General features: G+C 38.1%; 2 long non-coding RNA genes across 2 annotated transcripts in view; one reads left to right on the top strand and one right to left on the bottom strand.

Annotated features, from left to right (window-relative positions):
* Positions 1-5,699: 5,699 nt before the first annotated feature.
* Positions 5,700-24,901, bottom strand: part of LOC132058561 (uncharacterized) — a 76,425-nt gene continuing 57,223 nt past the window's right edge. The window contains exons 2-3 of the long non-coding RNA XR_009415337.1: positions 7,045-7,100; positions 5,700-6,144 (exon numbers count right to left, since the gene is read on the bottom strand). This is a non-coding gene — a long non-coding RNA (uncharacterized LOC132058561). The remainder of the gene's footprint in view (positions 6,145-7,044; positions 7,101-24,901) is intronic.
* Positions 13,484-24,901, top strand: part of LOC132058567 (uncharacterized) — an 88,075-nt gene continuing 76,657 nt past the window's right edge. Inside the window, exon 1 of the long non-coding RNA XR_009415338.1 lies at positions 13,484-13,518. This is a non-coding gene — a long non-coding RNA (uncharacterized LOC132058567). The remainder of the gene's footprint in view (positions 13,519-24,901) is intronic.

Raw genomic sequence — 24,901 nt, 5'->3', positions numbered from 1 at the left:
GTTGGTCTGTCTGACTAATGATTGATGGGTACAATGCTAAACCTTTCCTGGAACAACGTATATATCTCCCTCGACCGCGTGATAATTGATCAATATCTCCTACCTTCCGAGCTGAAGGGAGGCTCGGTACCTTATCTGAAATCGCAAAAGTCTCGTTCGGATGGAAAATATAAAGGGACATAATGAAGTCGCTTGGTCTGCCTCGAGTATCTGACCCGTGCTCTATCATGATTCCGCTGCGCCACTCTAAGCCTAAGTACCGATTGGTGATCTCCGAATGAAATAGAATATATAGGTTACCTCGCAAGTTCCTCACTCATCTGTTACATCCTATCCCCCACTTAGGGTACACCCACGAATAACTTTAATGTTCGCTTGGGATCTTTACGTCACTTCGTGTCGTACTTAACTAACTGTTACGGTTCACTTTTACGCTCGCGCATAAAAGGTTCTCATAAATTTGGCTCTTTGTCATGAACAAATATAGTCGCCACCAAATTTATTGAATGGGAATTAGGAAACCAATTTAAAGGTCAATTTTTGAAAAACTTTAAATAAAATCCAGAGAACGGGTAAGGGTTCTGGTGATCCCCCGAGGAAGGTTTTAACCACCTCGGTATTAAGGATCCGCCCAATGATCTAACATTTTATGGCTAAAAATTTGTATATCTTATTTGTAAAATGTGTTTTAATAGGAGTTATATAAAGTTTGAAAGATGCATATTCATGGATGGTAATTTAGACAAAAAGATGTATATTTTATTTAGAAAATGAGCTTTAAAGGTGTTTTACTTTTGAAAATTATTTTTAGCATATCAGTCGTATCTTTAATTCAATTAATGAATTAATTCTATAATTGGGCTAATTATGAAGGAATGAATCTCTTCAAAATATGCACGGTTTATCAAGACTTTGAATTGTAATTGTAACTTAACTTCTTAATCCGCTAATGAACTCAATTGTTTTTAACTCAAAATATATATAAATCTTTAAGTTACTTAACAATAAGTGTTAAGCCCTTCACCTGAAATAGGCGTGAAACACTTCTGATTTGAAATTCTTTCAACCGTTTCTGAAAAAAAAAGTTTTATGCCGGCCTTCAATGTCCTGGACCATTCAAACTTAACAAATTGCAGCTTTAACCAACATATGAATCATTTTATGAAAATCCTATCAATTTATCCTTTTGAAAGATTTAGCCTATTTTGATTTATAAAGTATTGCAAGTGATAAAATCTCGTAAGAACAACATTCAATCATTTTAGCGACTGTGTTCACATCTCTGCCTAGGGATAAACATCTGGGTTAAGAAAGTAAAACAAAGTGAAGTTAGTCATTTAATACAAATCAACAACTACACAAAGATGAAATAAAGTGAAGAAAAGAAATTTAGCTAAGCGGGCTTAGCCCATATTCGCTACTGCTCAGAGATGTTATGTTGGGCCTCGGGCCCAACAAAAAATACTGAAGAGCTAAGTCTAGTGAATTCGTACTCAGTAGTTTCATGTGTAAAAATAAAGAAAAGGAAATTAGTTATCCAATTAAAATACAATGATGTCAAAGAAATGTTAGTACTTAATGACCAATCATACAACACTCTTAGCCAAACAAACCCAATTCCTGGATGCCTAAACTAAAATTCAAACATTCATTTGATGAAATGTATTTTGCAGACTAAGTCAATATTCGAACCAACTCAACACATTAAAGGGGAAACAAGAAAGTCATTCAAACTAAAACTACTAACATACCAAGAAAGTCATTTCACTCTGTTTGAAATTCAAGAAGCTTGACTAGTTAATTTGAAATGTAGAGAGCCAAAATTGAGTGTCAACAACTGCCCCTTCATTGTCCAGAGATGACGAAGGCAACCCTGGGCAAGGAACTTTGACAAACTTAATTTTGTCCGACCACCAACTCATCTCTTTAGAAAATGACACGTATTTTGAGAAACATTGAGAGACTAAGGAGTCTAGAACTGGATTTGTGGGGGAGGGGGGTTGGATTACAGCCGAGCTCTGGCATTGAGTTCGCCTACACTCCCCGGTATCGGGAATCGGGCTGTATGTAGTTCGACTCGATCGGTAGAAAGGGTACTTCTTTATGTGGAAGTAGCCTTTGGTTTGAGATGGATGACTAGTAAATCAGAGTATGAAAAGCGGCTTGCAATTCTTACTTATGATTGTGGCATGCTTCACACTCATAATTAAGTTTTCACATGGACATAATTTCATATAACTTGAGTCCGTCGTCATTCGGATTTGAAAAAGAGAGTGAAAGTGCTCCAGTATAGACTCAAAAATTATACTAGATGCGAAACTTGAAGAATGGTTAAGTGAACTTTGGACAAGTAACCTACATGCCTTCTTACAGGGGTGTAGTTTGAATGTGGTAAAAGGTCGATCCTCGACTCTCGCCTGAAAAGTTTGCGCCCCTCTTCTACAATTTGCCTCAGTTCGCTGACTAAGAAAGAGTTCCACGTTGTGTGTTTTCTGGTGTAATTCGGTTTTGTATATCGTAAGATCTGAGAGAAAATTGTCAGTAGCAAACATAATATAACTGCAAACACAAATTGGGTGAACCTGATTTAATATGTCACGCTGAAGGAGGTGACGATCCAATTTAATGTAATGTACCACTTTGAACGAGATGACGACCCAACGTGTCTTTTTGAAAGGCAGACGACCCAAATCTGAGAGTAAATGGTTAGTACCAAATGCAATATAAGCGTAAATGTAAACTGTGCAAACCTGGTTTAATATGCCACACTAAAGGAGGTGACAATCCAATTTTATATGAAGTGTCACTTTGAACGAGAGTGACGAAATGTCACTTTGAAAGGCGGACGACCCAAATCTAAGATAGAATTAGTAGTAGCACATGTAATATAAATGTAATTATAAACTATGTAAACCTTGTATAACATGTGTCCCTTTGAACGATGTGACGGTCCAACGTCTCTTTAAAGGTGGGTGATCTAAATTAAATGCGATATGCCACTTTGAACGAGGTGACGGCCCAACGCTTCTCATTGAAAGGAGGATGACCCAAATCTGATGTGATATGCCACTTTGAATAAGGTGACGGCCCAACGTATCTCATTGAACGGAGGACGACTCAAATCTGATGCGATATGCTACTTTGAACGAGGCGACGGCCCAACGTGTCTCATTGAAAAGCGGACGACCTAAATTAACTGTGATATGCTACTTTGAATGAGGTGACAGACCAACGTGTCTCATTGAAAGGCAGGCGACCTAAATTAAATGTGATATGCCACTTTGAACGAGATGATGGCCCAACACGTCTCATTGAAATGCGGACGACCCAAACTGAGTATGATATGTTGATGGACTGCGAAATCTAAAAAAAAAATTATTAGTAACAAATGTAAATATAAATTGTGTAAATCTGGTTTAATATGCCATACTGAAGGAGGAGACAATCCAAAATAATGTGTCACTCGAAATGAAGTGACAATCTGGCGTGTGTCACGTTGCACGAGGTAATGGCCCAACATTGTCCCAAATATAAGAATAAGTCACCTCGAACGAGGTGATGGCCTGACGAGTCTGGATAGTATGTCAGCTTGAACGAGGTGACAAGCCAACTTTGTCCCAAATTTGATAATAAGTGACCTCAAATGAGATGACGGTCCGACGAATCTGGATGAATAAAATATAATAATATATATATATATTACTTCAAATGAAGTGATGGTCTAGTGTATTTGGATGAAGGACAGATGACCCAAATATAATAAGATATGTCACCTCGAATGAGGTGACGGTCCAGAGAGTCTGGATGAACATTATAATAAATATGTCACGTTGAACGATGTGACGGCCCAACATTGTACCAAATATGATACGTCACCTCGAACGAGGTCACTTATCCAGATTCTAAGGGTAAAAATTTTAATCAACATTTATAAGGCCCTTCACACTTTTAATATAGTATAGATTATTGTAAGAGAGTTGTATTGGGAAACACTTGTGTGAACCCTTCTTTGGAGTGATCTTGTGAGGTTATTTTCTTAGGATACTTTTTGAGGTAATTAGAGTATTTACTCTAATTTGGTACTCTCTATTGTACACTTATTGATATAGTGAAAGTGCTCCTCTCCGCTTGTGGACGTAGGTCACACTGACGGAACCGCGTTAAATTTATGCCTCATTTATTTTCTTTGCTTGTCGTTGTTATCAACTTACTATTTTCTTTGTTATTGTCATTATAACGTTATTTCGCTAAATTCCGCATTACCCGGGTTCTAGATCCTAACAAATTGGTATCAAAGCCGGATCTAACCGGGTTAATTTCAGTAGCCAAAGATGATTGTAACAAAGATTTACGTTGAGAAATTTGATCGAAGTGCAAACTTCGGGATGTGTCAATTGAAGATGGAAGCTATCCTAATTCAAGACGGCTTAGATATGGCACTGGAAGGAAAGAAGAAGAAACCAGAAAGTATGATGGCCCTTGAGTTTGCCGTCATAGACAAAAAGGCAAAATCAGGTATCATTTTAAATCTCTCAAATGAGGTTTTACATGAAGTATCTACAGAAACCACAGCCAAAGGTATATGGGAAAAAATAAAAACCCGGTAAAGAGGACAGTGAAAAATAGACTTTACCTGAAGTAAAAACTTCACACATTTCATATGGTTGAAGGTACTTCTATACTCTCACATCTTGATGCATTTGTTTCCATTCTTATAGATTTCAGCAATATTGATGATGAAGTTGAAGATGAGGATCAAGCCGTGTTATTGCTTATTTCCCTTTCCCGGTCATTTAAAAATATAAGAGATACTATGCTTTGTGGAAAGGATAATATCTCTTATAGAGATATCAAGTCTATCTTAAAATCAAAAGAACAGATAGATAGATAGATAAAGATATTACTGGGGAAACTAGTACACCCCTTGGGGAAGGCTTGTTTGTAAAAGATAGATCTGATAAGAAAGAATCAAGTAATGAGAGGTTTAAGTCAAGGTCAAAGTATAGATACAGACATGTTGTGTGCAAATATTGTCATAAGAAAAGTCATATTATTTATGAATGCTATAAGTTGAAAAACAGAGAAAAGCATAAGGAAAAGAAAAATGAGCACTAAAATACTAACAACGCTGAAGCAAGTGTAGCTGCAGATGAGATCGAGGGAACAATATTTTTAGCTACTAACAATAGCTTTAAATCTAATGATGAGTGGAGTTTAGATTCCGGTTGCTCTTATCATATGTGTCCCAATAGGGATTTGTTTACCACATACGAATCTGTTGGAGGTGGAGTTGTCTTGATGGGCAACAATGCTCCATGCAAAGTTATTAGTAAAGGTACAAGCTGAATCAAAATGCACGATGGCGTGGTGAGAAATCTCACCGATGTTAGATATGTTCCTAACTTAAAGAAAAATCTCATCTCATTGGGCACTCTAGAATCTCTTGGGTGCAAATGCACAGGTGAAGGTGGAGTTTTGAAAATCTCTTTAGGTGCTCTAGTGATAATGAAAGCACGCAGATCTGGTACATTGTACACTTTATTGGGATCCACTGTTATAGGTGTTTTTGTAATTTCCATATCAAATCAACCTGATTCCAACATTATCAAATTGTGGCATATGCGATTGGGGCATATGAGCGAGAAAGGTCTTTCCGTTCTCAGCAAAAGAGGTCTCCTATATGGACAAAGTTGTCATGCCCCGAACCATGGCCTGGGCGAAACACGGCACTCGGTGCCTGACTGTATGTGACCGAGCGAATCACATGGCTTGCTGAATCATCATGAGACATACGTGAGTGAAAATATATTATGAAACATGATGGGCTTTAAGAAAACATATGAAGTCATAATGATTATAAAATACTTGTTTAAAAACAAGAGCGCGGATAATACCATAGCTGAGCCTAAATGGCTAACCGATTCTGAAAGTCTAACATGACCCAACTGACTTGTCTAGTTTATGAAACCTCTAGCATGAGTCTGATCATAAAACGTACTTGCTGGGATAAGGCCCCCAGCATACCTTTAGATGTAAAACTAAATAAAAAAAGACAATGTCAAAACCCCGAATGAGATGGGGCTCACCAATAAGCTGGTACGTGCAAATCCTAATGAGCAGAAGCGTCATCCTGTAAATCCGTACCTGCATTGTGAAATGCAAGCCCCCGGGCAATAAAAGGGGACGTCAGCACATTGAATGTACTGGTATGTAAAGCAATCGAAAGAAACAACATGGGATATGGAATAACATGATAAGAACTGAAACTGAAAACCTGGACATGAACATGAGCATGAGTACATATGTATATATATAACATAAGTAAAAACATGATAAGTAGGGACAGCATTTCATAGACTAACATGTGATATCACCACGTGGATACGCGGAGTCTGGTACCTCGCTGGACCAGCAGATCCCCTATACCTTGCCAGGGTATAAGGTGGTAACGTGCCTGATGGATCCATTCAGTGTAAAATTAAGGTATCGTCCCTGGCAGGCGGAGCGATCCTTGTCCTATGGTGGCTACATAGTTTCAGGCTATCTGAGCCTTCTAGGTAATTCTTGCAACTCCCAAAAACATGAACATAATATAGTTGGCTAAGAAGCCCATGACTTTCGTGAATTAACTTATACTTGTCTTGTAATCATGATTTCACGAAATAACTTGTAAACATGGTTTCATGAAATAACTTGTAAACATATTCTTGATTCATGAGTAATAACAATAGTTCATAATCATATATATGTAATTGACTTGAAAACATGCTTGTAACTTGCAAAATAAAATCATAAAGTTTCATATGAACATAATGAGAACACATGAGGAAGAATTCATGATTCATGGATTAAGCCAGGGTTCCTAATAACCGTAATGGAAGATTACGAATACAATAACCAATATAGATACAAATATTTTTGTACATAAATACGGGCTACCAATATGTTGGGTTTAATGCCCTAGGATTTGACCTTCATGAATATCAAGAAACGGAGCATGGGGAAGAACATAGAGATTCCCACATATGGATAGCGCCTACATACCTTGACTTCCTGCTTTTGAGCGTATCACAATGTCCTTCAATCCCTTCAACCTTAATCTATAGCAATACAGGTCATAGGGATTCTATATTAGCAACAATACCCACGCTTTAATCATCTAAGTATTTTATCAAACACTTGGTGGGCATGAAGCTCCACAACCTTCATTAATGGTGTTTTCTTCACCCAATCCCCACTCTATTACTTCTAGCTGATTCTACAATTTCAATTGATGTGTAATTAACATCATTCTTTATCACCCACATGAATACAACAATCCCAAGTCAACAATCCAAAAGCTCTAGCATAGTTCATATAATTCTCTTTATCAAACCCATTTACTATTCTCCCAAGAACTCATCAATTCACAAATATAAATGATTATAGAGTAGAACATTACTTTTTTGAAGTCCAATCCTCTTGAATTCGGGTTCTAGGGTTTCCACATCCAACAATAATGTTCCAATCATAACTCTATGGATTAGAAGGGTTTACTCAAGTTAGAAAGGGATTAGGGACTTAAATTCAACCTAGAATCATAATAAAACTCACCTTGGAAGGTTCTTGAGGTTTGGTACTTGTTCTCTATGAGTTTAGAGAGATTTTTCGTGAATGGAGTGCTGGGGAAATAAACCCCAAATCTTAAATATAACTTAAAACGCGTAAACCCGACTTTTGACCCGAAACCCGACCTTTTTATGCGTTGGGTCCGCGATGCACGTGCATCGCACGACCCCAGGTCGATAGTTAGATACGGGGGTTTTGTGCGATCGACCCGCTGCCGGGGCCATCACACGCACCCGCACGCGCCCTCACAAGCAACGGGTGTTGGTTCTGAATAGTGTCCAGTAAAATAGGCATAACTTCTTGTACATAGCTCTGTTCAAGTCCCATAATATACCGTTGGAAAGCTATTTCAAAGGGCTACAATTTTATTGAGGAATTTTTTCCAAATTCCCAAATAATAGAGGGGTTATGATCGCTGGAAGTAAGACCTTTTACAAACTCACTTGAAAACATCCCCCGTAGAAAGGCTTCTGACTTTGCTTTGTCCAAAGACTATTTGTATGACTTAATTGGTTTTCAAAAAACTTCCTATAACCCTCATATTGGTTCCATTATATAATCATCTTATGATTCAAATCTTCACCCGAAGCTACGAGGTATTACAAAAGTACCAGAAATATGAAGCGAACACTATGTGTTCGGGAAGCAAAAAAGAGTTAGCTTCAAATCTCCAGCAACTCATCAAACAAAAGGTACTTTGGATTACATTCATTTAGATCTTTAGGGTCCTTCTCGTACCCCGTCAAAAGGTGGTGCCAGGTATATGCTAACTTTTATTGATGATTATTCAAGGAAAGTTTGGATTTATTTCCTGAAAAATAAAAGTGATGTTTTCTTAACTTTCAAACAATGGACAATTTTGATTGAGAAGCAAACAGGAAAACAAGTCAAGCGGCTTAGAACAGATAATGGCTTGGAATTTTGTAATGATTAGTTCAACGAATTTTGCAAAAATGAAAGAACTGCTCGACATCGAACTCTGAGGATGACCCCTCAGCAAAATGATATTGCAAAAAGGATGAACAGAACTCTTTTGGAAAGAGATCATTGCTTGATTTCAAATGCTAGGTTGACAAATGCCTTTTGGGCAGAAGCTATCTCTGACTTGTTATATTGTCAATAGTGCTCATACGCACCTTTGAACTTTAAGACTCGGAAGAAATGTGGGTCGAGTACTCCTGCTAATTATTCAAATTTAAAAAATTTTGGTTGTCCCGCGTACATGCATTTGAATGAAGGAAACTTAGAGCTAAGGGCTAAAAAGTGTATTTTCCTTGGATATACATTTGGGGTGAAAGGATATAGACTCTGGTATCCTGATCCCAAGTCACCAAAATTTATAATTAAAGAGAGAGATGTAATATTTGATGAATCCTTTATGTTACATCCCCGGAAAAGAGTCTTCTAGTTCTTGTAATAAGAATAAAGAGCAAGGTATACATGAGCGGGTTGAGGTTGAGCTTGGCATTCCTTCGAGCCAAGCTCATCAGGCTGTGGAACAAAACACGGTTGAAACTCTGAAGTTGAGCAGAGAAAGTGAAGCTCCGAAATTGAACTAGATGAGTATTCCATAGCCACACACGGACCAATGAGACAAATTCAAAAACCGGGAAGGTATGGAGATTATGTTGCATTTGCTTTTTTCGGTTACACGGAAACTAAAAGTTGGAGAATCGAAGCCGGTTTACAATGGTGTTGATTCAGCCAAGTGGTTGATTGCAATGAATGAAGAAGTTGAATCTCTCCACAAGAATGGTACTTGGTCTCTTGTAAAGCCACCATCAGTAAAGAGAATTGTTGGTTGCAAATAGGTCTTCAAGGAAAAGGATGGCATTCCAGTGTTTGAAGATGCACGGTATAAGACACGATTAGTTGCAAAGGGCAATAGTCAGGTGCAAGGAGTTGATTTTAATGATATTTTCTCACATGTTGTTAAACATAGCTCCATTCGTGTTTTGCTTGCCTTAGTTTCCATGTATGATTTGGAGTTAGAACTGTTATATCCGGCATTTTCGCATATTCAGAAAATTTTGAAATAATTGTGACTTGTATGTTATAAGTCAATTTCTTGATTCTAGTTAATATGTTTATGTTGTTCTATGGAAAAATATTGGCGCAAAGATATCGGAGAAGGCCAAGGGCAAATTTGGAATTTTAGAAATTAGTTCCGAAAATTACAAAACGAGTTTTCAACGAATTGGGCCAAGAAAAATTGGAAGAAAAATTGAGGCCCAAACCATAAGGTGGCCGGCCATGTATTGCAAGAATGGCCCAAGTCCATTTTTTTTAATTGATCATGTGATGTTTAATTAAGAGAATATATATGCATGTGGTCATCTTCAAGAAACTTCAAGAAAAATCAAACAAGAGAAGACCAACCATTTGAAGGCCATTCGGCCGAGTACCAAAAGGAAAAAAATAATAATTTCCAAGCTTTGTTTTCAATCCAAAAATTCTTGTTCTTCTTGAATTCCTAACAAGTGCAAGGCGCTCGTCAAGTTGGTATAATTAGTTTGACAAGAAAGCAACGTTTGCGGCAAAGTTGAAATTGAAGAAAAAGAGGTAAGAATTTCATTTCTTGTGTTATGGAATAAGTTTGCATGTTATGATGATTAGAGGTAGGTGAGAATTATGGTAGCATGGTGTGTGTGTGCATGGCGTGTGTGTGTGTGAAGGCCATGTTTGGCCGTGAGCTATGTGGAAGAGGAAGTGGAATGAATTCAAGTTTGTTTGGTTTGTTAGTTGTGTCGTTGTGACCTTTGTGTCGCAAATAATGGCTTGATGACTTGAATTGGCATTGAAGTTGTTTGTATGTAATTATGGGAGTTTATGCGAATTTATAGAATTTTTTGTATAAATATGGAAGTAAGGTTTAAATGTGAATTATGGTCATTGTTAATGAGTTTGGAAGGAAAATAAGGTAATTTGATAGTTGTTGGTTGCATTGTAGAAGTGGAAATGGAACGTAGGAACTTATGTCGTTCTAGTATGATTTTATGAAATTATGAAAATGAAGTAGTTAAGGTGCAAATTATGATTAATGTTGATGAATTTGGAAGATGGAAATGTGTTATGAACTTGTATGTCAAAGATTGGAAGAATTGAATAAGTTATGGCTTTGGTGGAAAAATTGGCATAATTTGTGTATCTTGAGTATATAATGTAGAAATGTTATGATATGTTCCCGAATGGTATTGTAATGATCTTGATGAATAATAAATGTGGAAATATTGGATTGGAGTTGGAAACGCGAAGTTGGAATGAGGGTTATAACATTATGTTGGAAAAATGACTAAATAGGTTATATTGTATTATATTGTGGTTGTTGATGTTCTTGATGTTATTGTTGGTTGTTGTTGGTTGTTTTGAGCCGAGTGAATCTCGGGGGTGTCATAATTATAGAGTCTTCTTAGAAATTTCGGTAATAAATACTGACCAAAGTTGAAATGTTAGCTTGCATGAATAGTAATTGGTAAAGATGACCATTTGCAGATTTTTGGCTAAACGGGAATTAAGATTGGACGAGCATAAGGCATAACGAAGGTATGTAAAGCCTTCCCTATCTTTCTTTGGCATGTTCTGAGTGTAAGAGGCTTGAAAGCGAGCCTTGATCACACTCCTGCGTCTCATAATCTAAGATTGAAAATAGTGTCAAACCGTTCAGTAAGATTGAACCTGTTTCTTCACAAATTGTCGTCAAAATGATTTATATGTATGAAACCTTCCCAAATGGACTTGGATTGTACCAAAGGCTTTTAAATGATTCCATAAAGTCTATGATCCATGATTTATGCCCGCCGCCTCGATTTGACCCGAGGTGGGCCCACAGAATTCGAGACCTCTTACTATGGTTTTAATTGATTTACTTCTATATAATGTCTAAAGAAATCTTTGATTATTGTACCGTTGTCGGACGATGAATATGATGAGTCTATGATATGTTTTGACATGTGTTATGATTCTAGAAACATGATTTGAAGTAAGTAATCGTGCCATCCCCAAAAAAAAAAAAAGGGCATACATATACATATACGAGTATCGTCCGATTTCCTAGATGTGATATGTCACTTGCATTGTTCCGTTTGCTTAAGAACGATTACTATGAATCTTTTGTAAGCCCCATGATATATTTGCTACGTACGAATAGTCTCAAAAACTCTGATTTGATATAATCCGTCACGGCATCCGAAAGGTACGTATTATGATTATTTGTGTGATTTGTTTACTGAGTCGGACTTATATGCATATGTTTTTCGCACTACTGCGGTTCGTGCAAGTTATGATATGTCTTTTCACTGAGCCCGGGCCAGGATATGTTCTCGTGCGACCTCTTTGCACTATTCACCGAGTCCCTCGTACTTGCGGGCCGGGACACGTTATTTGTATGTTTATGATATGATGATACGGGGATGGTGGCCAGGATGGCACATGATTATTATCCACCGAGACCCGCAGTAGAGGGCCGGGACACGTTATGTATGCATGATGTTTGATTCTGACAGGTATGATTCCTTATTACCGAGCCCCTTAACAAAGGGCCGGGACATGTTATGTGCATATTTGGCATAAGATGATGTTATACATGATTTCACCTACCGAGTCCCTTATCAGAGGGCCGGGACACGACACATGTTCATACGACCTTATATGATTTGTTATGCATTACTTATTTTTGGCACTATGTCTCCTGAGGTCTCGGACAAGATATTGCCTTTTGTCTTTCAGATTCCGGCTATAGCCCCACCTGTTATATTTCTGTACTCATGTCCTTGATTATGATTTTATATGTTCTTTTTCCGCTTTACATACTCGGTACATTTCCGTACTGACCCCCCTATTCTTCGGGGGCTGTGTTACATGCCCACAGGTACAGACGCACCTCGAGATACGTCACCAGCTTAGGGTACCTGTTCCGCTATTGGAGAGTGCTCCTTTTGATCCGGAGCTGATATTTTTGGTATATATCTTTTGTTGTTTGTGCCTTTGTACATATAGTCATTTGGGTACGGCGGGGCCCTGTCCCGTCTTTGTTTCTGTTCTGTATATTGGAGGCCTGTAGACATAAAGAGTGGGTTATGGTCCTATCATCGATGCCCGTGTATGTATTATGTGTTTGGGCGGTTATCCACCGCGCGGCCTTGCCGGCTCGCCTATACATGTGTATATAAATATGTTGGCCCTGTGTGGCCTTTGCTGGTATTTTCTGAGTGCAGGTTAATTTTTGGTTAGTACGAAAAACAGAGGAAACTCTGCCCAAATTTTTCTAAATATTTGAGATACTGTTTTGGCTTCTGGTGTCACGACCCAGCTCCGTGGGCCGTGACTGGTGCCTTACCTAGGCACCCAAACAGACTTACAAACCAAATTATCAAAATACCACACGGTCGGATTTAATAGACATAACTCGTACTTGATAATCGAAACAGACATCATACAAATGCGGTCCTAAGCGAGCACCCGTATCAGATATCATATCAGAATCAAAGTTGGCGGAATGTACATCGCCCAAACACACTCATTCAAACAGATGGGCCATGTCGGCCATAATAGCATACGGGGCCGCTCGAGGACACAAATCAGAAGCATATACAGACAAACCGGATCCACATACAACAAACTGGACCCACGACCCACAAACATGACTACAGGCCTCTACAAACAGAACAGACATACGAACATACGAACATATGACGGGACAGGGCCCCGCCGTACCCAAACAGCCACAGATATACAAAATATGCATAGCAGACCATGTAAATACCAAACGTGGGCTCCGGACGAGGGGAGCACTCCAAAATAGCAGAATGGGCAGCCTAAACCGGGAAATCTCTCAACTGGGCGCCTGTACCTGCGCGGCATGAAACGCAGCCCCCGCAGAAAGGGGGTCAGTACGGAAAAAGTACTGAGTATGTAAAGCAAAAGGTGCAGTAATTCAAATCAGAATCGGAGTCCGAGGATACAGAATCAAATACAGAAATAACAGAACAAACCTGTGCGGAATGCGAATATACGGAATGCAAATAAAAATCATGCATAAGCTCTTAGAACGGTGGTCGCCCGCCTGACGTTGGCGCCACACCACATCATCACACCAGAAGATTTCAAATCTCCGTACATCTCCGAGCAAATCACAATATCACACACATCATCAAACATAACAAAGGCCATATCACATCATAACTCCAAAACGGTAACCGGCCCTATGGCGAGGTCACGGAAACCGTAGCACATCATACTGCCGAATATATCACAGTGCGCACGATCATAAAGCCGGCCCGGGTACCGGTGAACGAAGTCACAAATATCGGCACGAGCGGAGTAGTGCAGAAGTCATATGCATATTAAAAGTAAACTCCAAAAGTCGAAACATAATTTCATATACAAATACATTAATATCAGAAAGCTTAAAAAGGAGTATCGAACAAATCGGAATTTGTGTACAAAGGTTGCGGACTTTTAGTTATCGATTTTTCGAAAAACATACTGTAAGTTATTCTCGAAAATACAGTAGCGCTTATAGCGATGAGTGTTCAAATAACATAATAAGATATTTCGAACGGACCTTAGAGTAATACGCAAACTCTTCCTTTTCAAATCGTACGGAAATAAGACAAACAAATCGGATAAGGGAAGTCTCGGGACTTGCGGGCCCACCTCGGATCAAGCCGAGGCGGCGAACATAATTTACAAACTTTAGGCTCCATAAGGTTATCCGTGAAAGTTTCGGAGCCATTTGAACTTGTTTACGGAAGGTACAAAGGTTTATGCGTTCTTATATCCAAAGGTCAACATTTTGATTCAATTGTGCTGAATGAATAGTAGTCAAAATCAAATTCGGATTTCTAGGAGCAGAATTAGTCCCGAGGTCCCGTTTTCGGCCTAGTAGGTCTAAGACATGCCATATGAAGGATAGGTAAGCTTTACATACCTGGATTGCGTCGTACGCTCGTCAAATCTCAATTCCCGTTTCGTCCAAAAACTGCAAATGGTCATCTTTACCAAATTACTATTCATGAAAGTTCATATTTCAATCTTTGGCTATACTTGGCTACCGAAATTTCGGCAGCACCTCCCCTATAATTACAACACCCCCGAGACGTAGCTCGGCTCAAAATATCGACAACAACCAAACAACAACATCAACAATAATAACGATTTTCATAAATCACAACTTAACACAATTAGTCGACTTTCCAACATAAGGCAACAATTTCCATTCCGACTTCACACTTGTCATCCCACATCAACGTTTTCATACTTATCTACTAATTTAAGACCATTCAAATACAATTCGACCACATTTCTCATTATTTCACGAAATACACAAAATTTCCATCAAACCATAATCCATCCAAAACTTCCAATTCTCAACATAAATATTCATAACATATTTCCATCTTCCAATTTCATAAATCATAGTCACAATTTCACATCTAGAATCTTACTTTCATCATTATACAAAAACTATATAAAATCACCTAAATTTCTCATCACAACATACAACCAACTTTCATGCTAACTTAATTCATTAAACCCTTCTTTTCATCACAACAACACAAGTAACATATCAAATAAAATAGATTCATTTCCATTTCACTTTCTTACACCACACGGCCATGTTCTACATTTCCAATTTCCATCAACTTCATTCAACTTTCCTTTCTAATATAACTTCCATCACATCCACAACTAGAACACAATAAAATTCAACTCATTATAGCCATGCAATATATATATACACACGGCCACAACATGCACACACATTTACCATGCCAACTTCCATATTTTCGTGAGTTCCATTCATTTACATATTCCACAACATAAGCCAACCTTCATAACATAAATAAATGGGATGAAACCTTACCTTTTCCCTCAAACTTCTTCACTTCCTCAAGTGTTGAATTGAGGAAACCAATGCTTATTCTTCCAAACCAATTGCACCAAGTTGTAGAGCACCCTTGAATTAGTATAAATACATGAAGAAAAGAATTTTTGGGACAAGATTTCATGGGGGCAAGAATTCCCACCTTGGCCGAATGGCCTCATTCTTTTCCCCCTCAATTTCTTTCTTTCCTTCTTTCTTATTTCATCAACTAAAAAGATGACTTCCAATATCTATATATACATGTCTTCCTCCATCTTTCCATATTTATCATTTAGTCCCCCAAATAAATAATTTAATCACATGCTCCCTTTCCAACTTTTCTAGAGATTTCTTCCTTTTTTTTCTTGATTTTTCCTCTCTTTTCTTGAATTTTCTAAAGTGGTCAAAGATGACCACTTATCTTCTTTCTTTCTTTTTTTTTTTTTTGTTCATCACATGACTAAATTCATGAGCCCTTGGTGAAATTACCATTTTGCCCCTCGACTTTTTTCAATATTACCATTTTGTCCCTAGGCTTCCGCATTACTTTCACGGCCCATTTTACGAATTTCCTTCCTCGCCCTCAACCTTTCACAACATTTCCGTGCGATAATATTCATAAATAATATTTACAACAACTCGTCCGTTAAAATAATTTTTTTGAGAATGGTCCCGCCTTTAACTTTCCACGACGCCTTTAGGGTATCCAAACGTACAAAGTACGGGCTATAACATCTGGTACGTACGGGTGCCCAGTTCGGGCGCTAGTCACGGCCTACGGGGTTGGGTCGTGACAAGAACAACTTGATATTAAGACAGATTTCTTACATGGCGAACTTGAGGAACAAATATATATGCATCAACCTGAAGGTTTTGAGATTGAAGGAACAGAAAATCATGTTGGCTTGTTGAAGAAATCCTTGTATAGATTAAAGTAGTCTCCAAGACAATGGTACAAGAGGTTTGATTCCTTTATGTTAGGTTAGGGTTATTTGAGGAGCATGAATGATAGTTGTGTTTACTTCCGGAAGTTAAATGATGGCTCATTTGTTTACTTATTGTTATATGTTGACGATCGCTATTGTCGCTAAGGATTTGACAGAAATTCACAATTTGAAAAGTCAGCTGAAAAGTGAATTTGAAATGAAAGATTTAGGAGCAGCTAAGAAAATCCTTGGCATGGAGATCAAAAGAGATCGAGGAAGCAACAGACTATTCCTGACCCAGAAGAAGTACTTGGAGAAAGTCTTGGAGATGTTTGGCATGAAAGAAGCTAAACCAGTGAGTACTCCTCTTGCTGCTCATTTTAAGTTATCACCGCTCAATCACCGCAATGTAGGGAAGAATAAAGGTATATGGCACAAGTACCATAGTCTAGTGCAGTTAGCAGTATTATGTATGCAATGATGTGTACACGTCCAGACATTTCACAAGTCGTAAGTGTGGTAAGCCGGTATATGGCTTGCCCGGGTAAATCACATTGGCAAAGCCAAATAGATTCTCGTATTCTTGCAAGGTACTTTAAACGCATGTTTAGAGTTTGGGAGAAATACTAACTCTTTGGTTGGTTTTGTAGACTCATATTATGCAGTGATCTTGATAAAGAAGATCACTAACAGCTATGTATTTTGCATCGGTGGTTGCGCTATTAGTTGAAAGCTATATTACAACATGCAAGAGTTTTTATCTACTAATCGCGTAATATATGGCAAGTTGACCGAGGTAATCAAAGAAGCCTTATGGTCAAGGGTCTATTTGGTGAACTCACTTTATACCAAAGTGGTATTACCATTTTCCGTGATAGTCAAAGTGCCATTCGCTTGACTAAAGATCGATGTATCGAGAGGACGAAGCATATAGATATCAAGTATCACTTCATTCGGAAACTATTATCGAAAGAAAGGTCTCTCGTTCGTAAAGTCAACACCAGAGACAATCTCGCCGACATGTCTACCAAGCCTCTTCCAGCCAAGTGTTCAGGATCTGCTTGAACTTGATGCCTTTTATGAAGGATGGCTTGGGCTTTAGCGGAGATAGTGGAGCAAAATTACTATATCACTCAAAATTAGGCCAAGGTGGAGATTTGTAATATGGCTTTCATTTTGATATAGGCATAAGCCTATTAGCAAGAATCCAAGTGGAAGATTGAACTTGGGCACTAAGTTTTAATATGTGTGGTGGATACATTTGTTCATAACATTACCCATGGCATCAAACTTGGAGACCAAGTACTTCTTGCTATAAATAGAAAAGCTTCCCATAGTTGAAGACATACCAAAAACAATTTGAATAGCTTCTCTTTCTCTTTAATAGCTTCTCTTTCTCTTTGTCTTCTTCTCTTCTTTTAGAGTATTATTGTAAGAGACTTGTATTGGAAAACACTTGCGTGAACCCTTCTTTGGAGTGATCTTGTGAGGTTATTCTCTTGGGGTAGTTTTTGGGGTAATTAGAGTATTTACTCTAATTTTGTACTCTCTGTTGTACTCTTGTTGATATAGTGAAATTGCTCCTCTCCGCTTGTGGACGTAGGCCACACTGACCGAACCACGTTAAATTTGTGCCTCATTTATTTTTATTTTTTTTGCTTGCCGTTGTTATCAACTTACTATTGTCTTTGTTATTATCATTATAATGTTACTTGACTAAATTCTGCATTACCCGGGTTCCCGATCCTAACATGATCAAATAACAATAAGGAGAGGAAAAAAAAAAGGGAGCAGAGACACAAATAAGTAAAGACAACAATGTCTTCATACTATCCAATTTTTGTTAAAGGTATAAAAAAAAGCGGTCATTTGCTAATAGTGATACTAGTAGGCATAAATTCCTGCATTAACTATACCCTCTTTCAAACAATAATCTTGGTTTTTGGATGTTTGTAATCTTTGCCTCTATATATATAAACGATGATGACGACAATAACAACACACCCAGTAAAATCCCACAAAGTGAGGCCTGGGAAAGATAGAGTGTACGCAGACCTTACCCCTACCTTGGGAGATAGAGAGGTCCAAAGAAGATTTAAATGTGAGTCAATGGAGCCTGGAGTTATGTCGAAGGTGATGACGATTTGTTGTGTTTATCATGGGTTCTCTAAATTATTATGTTTAACTAATCATTTCTTTTTTTTTTAATTATTATTTTCCACCCGGTGTCCGGCACTCGCATTGAAGCACGACGACATTTTTGGTAGTTTGGCATCAAACTTCCTTACAAAGAAATTCCAGACACCTTGATGTTAAATCAATATTACTACTATTGCGTTGGATTTCACCAAGCCCCAACAAAGGATGAACACTAGCCAAATCGAGATCGAAACAATCAAGCTTCATTCATAAAACCTTTTTTTCAACACCACATTATGAGCTTGGGTCCAAGCAGTAACGGTTAAATGAAAATTTTCATATTAAATTATTTTGTACAACATTCATTTTTGTGATGGACTTAAAAGAAAAGTGTGACGCATAAATTGGACAGTGTGAGTAGTAAACTAAGTTATAGCAATAATAAAATACATAAAAAAAGAAAATTACAGAAGTAGATTGAGAGGAACATAAAAGGAAAAGCAAGAAAAATGTACCTACAGCATACTTAACTAGTCAATACCTACAGCATACTTAACTAGTCAATCAGTGACATGTCAAAATGAAATGAAAAGTGTATGAAGTTTGGAACGAAAGGATCTTTTCCAACATCAATATGTCATGTTCCATAATGAGAAGTAAATGGCAACGCCAACCAACTTAAAAACAATCAAGAGCGAGAGCCCTCGCGATCGCGGAGGTATTAGCTGATGATGACTCTCAAAATCGCAGAGTTCATGTAGCGGACGCGTAGAACAGCAGTTGCGTGACCGAGCAGGATAAAATTAAACAAAATAGCGCACAACATAGATCAAAGTGAAACAACACACCGTGCTACAAAGTACAAAGGATTCCTCAACACCAAGTTACTCTGATAAAAGCTTCATCATCAAACGTCCCAGAATCAGAACATTAAACCACCTTTCTCCTTGTCTTAGTAATAACACAAATAATCCTACATTCTTAATAAAATAACTAGGAGAGTAGAAGATACATCACAACACTTTTTTTCATATCTTAATAATAACACAAGTAAATGACACTACATTTTCAATAATTACTACAAGAGTTAGACTGACGAGGTTAAAGAGATGACGAGCTTATCTTTCAATAATTACTACAAGAGTTAGACTTCAACACTGGAATCAGGAGGGCACTCATCACCTGCCAAAACAAAGTGTTATTAATTCTCACAGAGAAAAGCAAAGCAGTGCTGACCCAAAAACAAGTAAAGCATCAATTTTCTCATAATTATCTGTATACAAAACAATTTGGCAGTTCTAACCTGCACAATGCAAACCTTGCTCTCGAGAAAGACAAATTGCAACGTTATAGGAGTTGAACGTTTTAGGTATAGCGTTATTTGAATTTTGATGTGAAACAAAACTCCCATCTACTAAAGAGTTTACCAAAGTAAGCTAATTATCATCAGTATTCACTCCAAGAAAGCTAATTATACAAGAAAACAGCCCTTTGGTAACGACTTTTCGTGGCAACCCATAAAGTCGCCACAAAATCAAGGGTTTTTGTCACACCCTAGTCTTACTAGGGTGTGATGGGCACCCGACCCCACATTCGGAGCCGAGCGAACCCACTGACTCTTATTACAAACATAATCTACCGGACTCTTAGTCAATCGAAAATAACAAATACAAAAGAAAAGCTTTCAGAAATATGCTTTTTCGTTATTTTCAAATCAAACAAAACAATAACATATGAAATTTATTACATAGTACAGAACGACATATCGGCTGATGAAGCCGATCACCAAACGGACATTCTATACCCACGTCTCTCGTCCGCAAAGTCCCAATGTTTTTATCGAAAACACAAGACACATATACCCCCGACTCAAAAGACGGTTCGGTAAAACGGAGCTTGCCAACGCCGCCGGAACATCTTATGTAAAGGTTTCTACTCATTCTGGGTGTACCATGCGAGGTACGAAACATGTACCCCGAGGAAAAGCGGAGTCAAGATTTATGCACGTACCGAGTATGTAAAGCACAAGTACAATAAATGCAATCATAACCTAAGCCGAGGTACGTAAAATAGGTGCAAAACCAAAATATCAAAAAATGCTTACTCATAAAGCGTAGGTAATGCAAGTCAAACATATGCCATATTCGGCCCCGTTATGACTCTATGAATCGTAACGGTCGCTACCCCCGACACCGGTGCCACAACACATCATACTACAGAGTAGGAAATAGCTCCGTAACATATCATATCATATCGATGGTCACATCATATCATATCATATCACATCATATCGAAATATGTGTATGGCAATAAGATATTCCACAACCCATGTATATGTATACCGCCCCTCACATCGAGGCACTCAACAATGCAAAGGGAATACGCTTGATAACATATCCTGGACAGGGCTCAGTGAAGGAAGTATTGAGGCATCCACGAGTAGAGTAGTGAGAAACTTATGCATCATAAAATGTTTACAAGGACTCGACAGAATAATCCGAATGACAGGTCATTTAGAAAAGAAATCAAACGGTAGACATAATACGTACCTTTCGGATGATACGACGGATTATGTCAAAACAAAACTTCTGAGTTCGTTTGTACATGTCAAAATATATCATAGGTCTCCATAGAATAGTTAAAATAGTTTTCGATAATAATCGGAATAATAGTCAAAAAGTTTCTTTGAATGTCGCTCGAAAATAAGTCTAATAGAACAATATGGAAAGGGTTAGGGAACAAAAGGCCCACTCAGTGTCAAGCCGAGGTGGCGTATATAAATTACGAACCTTGGTCTTTATGGATTCGCTGCAAAAAGTTTCGAGGGCATTCCGAATTTATTTTTGAAAGTTACTTACGTTTTATGACGCAAGACACCTTTAGAAGTAAAAGTATTCAAACTTATTTTTCCAACGAAATATAGGTTCATAATTCAATTACATTGAATGTTTAAGTGGCCAAATCTAAGCTCGGATTTCTGAATAGAGTTTTCCCCGAGGCCTGTGGTCATAACCTCATTATGACTAAGACATGCCAAAGAAAGAAAAGGTAGGGCTTTACATACCTTATTCACTCCTTACGCTTATCCAAACCCAATTCCCAAACTCTTCAAAATCTACAAAAGGTCACAATTACCAAACTTTAACCTTCCTCAATATTTCCGCATCCATAACTCTTATAAAAAACTTGTGTGCTAATCAAGGTTAAAATGTAGGCTTGCACTCAACCTCCCGCAATTATCTTGAATTATCCAAATGCTAAATGCTGATATAACATCCTCCCCCTTTAGAACATTCGTCCTCAAATGTTAAAACTAGACTTATTCTGGACTTATGAGCATTTTGGGGAGTTTCTTTTATGGTTTATCATATACAAATTATCTCCTTTACCAATACAAACCTAAATAAGGAATTTCGAGTACCTCGCTGGCATAGGAATAAGTGGGTTATTCCTTCTTTCTCGTCTCCTCTTCTAATTCTTCCTATTGTTCCGTCATAATACTTAACTAGATGCTACATCTTTATTACGCAACTTCCCCGCCTGACGCATCCTGTGATGGTTATCAGTCGTACCGTAGGACGCAGCCCCTTTGTCACTTGGATGTCTTCCGCGGGAACATTCTGGAAGGGTCACTAATGCATTTGCAAAGCATAGATACGTGGAGCACTGAATGTACCGCCTCTAAGTTAGATGGTAGGTCTAATTTATAGGTAATCTTGCCTACCTTATTAACAATTTGATAAGGTCCCATATATCTCGGCCGAGCTTTCTTTTTTTTCGCTGAATCTCATAACGCCCTTCATATGTGACACCTTTAGAAGTACCCATTCATCGACTTGGACTCTAAATGTCGACGTCGGTCGTCTGTGTATGATTTCTGTTGACTCCGGGCTGTTAATAGTCGTTCCCGAATGAGTTTCACCTTGTCAACTGTCCGTTGAATTATATCCGTGCCAAATAACTTGTCCTTGTCACTATTAAACTAGCCAAGTGATGGCACACACCTCTTGCCACACGTAAACCTTATACGGTGTCTTCTGCATGCTAGAACGGCGGCTATTATTACCAGTAAGCTCAACAGGTGGAAAGTGTCCATTCTTGCTGCCTCTAAAAGCAATAACACGGCTCACAACTTATCTTCTAGCGTCTGGATAACACGCTTAGCCAGTCCATCAGTTAAAAGCTAATGCTGTGTTAAGACTTACTTGTGTACTCAATTTCCTCCGAAAAGATTTCCAGAAGTTACTATACACTAGGCCCTCTATCCGATATAATAGATGTGGAAACCTTATGAAATCTCTCTGCCTTTTGGAGGTATGACTTTACATAGTCCTGATCGTCACCTTAAATCATGCCATAATTTCCTTAATTTAACTCGTCATACCTTAGACCTATTACCTCGTGTCACTCTTTTGCCTTTAATTCAAATCCTTCTATTGCCCTTTCTCCGCGGTCTTGCTCTTAACTTTCTGTCACTCATTAGGTCAAAATCTTTACGAGGACACGTGAAAACACACACGTTAGCTCAAGAAACACCTTCGCGACGTTTTACCACTCTCTACGCTTTTCTTTGACTTCTCTCAATTATCTTACAATCAAATCAGAAGGGTCTTCGATTCAACCCTGATTAATTTCTACTTTCCCTTAGTACCGACTCTATCTTGGTGACTTGGTTTAAACCGTCTCCGCATTTTTCTATATTTTATTCAAAATATCATAACTATATTGTTATTATCGAATCCTTACTTCTCCTTATCAAGTACTCACTCACTTGGCTTGCTTAACATACAAATATTCATAAGTTGCACAACCATTCTTGCATATTCGTATAGAAGGTATTCGATCTCAGACATATTCTTCCCATCGCCTGGTTTATTCTGTTTGACACATCCCGTTCCGTCCATCGTTGTTCACGTCCCCTCACAAGACGGATTACGCTTACGAATATGATCGAACACCACTTCACACCGATGATCCACATAATTTCATGGCGTATCTTCTCATGTTTCATATAATTAACGGTCCACGAACTATTTTCTAATATCTGACGAACCCTTTTATTTCATTCACAGACATTACGTCCTTTCTTTCTTTCAAAATTTTCCAAACTACCCAGCGCTGGTATCCCTGTTACGATAATCATTGTTATCCGAAATATCCCTTGAGTCTTATAATTCTCTCCATTATTCTTTAGGAACTTAGCTCGTAGCCAGTTTCTTGCTTTCTTTACTATTCTTTAAAACATATTACTGCGTACTTAGGTATGATGCCAGTTTGCCCGATAGAAGGGATTCAAATCATAATATAAACATATCATAATTCATGTTGGCAAGGAGTATTTTCTTAAGGTACCTTTCAATCCTTCCCTGTATGTCAGGCCCTCGACACACTCATTATCAATTTATTTCTACTCCTTTCATGTATTCTTTTAGTATGCCGATACATTTAAGCTCCGGCCTCGAGCTAATATATTTCCTTTCTTAACGCTTGAAGATGTTGTGATCCCGTTCTGAGTCTAATATAATATGTTCTCCCCCCCCCCCCCTCTTTAAGGGGGCTCCTTATATGTCAACAGTCCTCGAGTACCTTCGTCTACGATAATTACCTCATTCCTCGTCCTTGCTTCCAATTCCGTACATAACATATCAAAACTCCTTATCCTAAATTTTTCTTTTTATTCCTGTCTATATCGTCATTCTGTCCATATTTCCGTCCTTTTTCACCTACTATTAATCCTTTCACCTACCTAATTCACATACTCGTAAGTCTTCTTAATTATACATTGGTGCCACAGTTGTGCATCCATACGTTTTGAGCGTCCACAACTTTTTCCCTAAGCACAAAGTCCATACAGTTTACACTCTCTCTATCTTTACTCATTGAGCTTTTAATTATGCTTATGACACTTATGATCGAGCAGTCCCCCTAGCTCGTTCCTTGTACTTCATTCCATTTCCTCCAAAATCAAATATGTCGTGCTTCGCGTGAATTCTCATTCCACATCATTAATCTCCCAGTCAACAGTGTCAACCCATTACACTTGTTCTTTCTTTGGTACGCAACCGGGTTCCCTATTACTAATTGTTAAAGCATCTCCCTTACTTCTCTGGTTAGAGGTTTTCAATTGTCTTGCTCTCACATGTTCCATTCTTCCTTCGACTAATCAGTTTGTGTACTTTTTCTACTTTCATCCTTGACTTTCTTTAGTTCCTTCCTCCTCGAACACTTTTCTGATTTTGCCATTTTTGGCATCGATTCTGAAGCTTACAAAATTTTCATTTTAAGTTCGTAAATATGTTTCATTTCTAGATCATCCTTTTAGGAGAACACTTTTACATCCGAGGTGATCACATTAACGCCGCAT

Source organism: Lycium ferocissimum, chromosome 1 (genome assembly GCF_029784015.1).
Source record: "Lycium ferocissimum isolate CSIRO_LF1 chromosome 1, AGI_CSIRO_Lferr_CH_V1, whole genome shotgun sequence".
Classification (NCBI taxonomy): domain Eukaryota; kingdom Viridiplantae; phylum Streptophyta; class Magnoliopsida; order Solanales; family Solanaceae; genus Lycium; species Lycium ferocissimum.
This window is presented reverse-complemented; position numbering and strand designations above follow the sequence as displayed.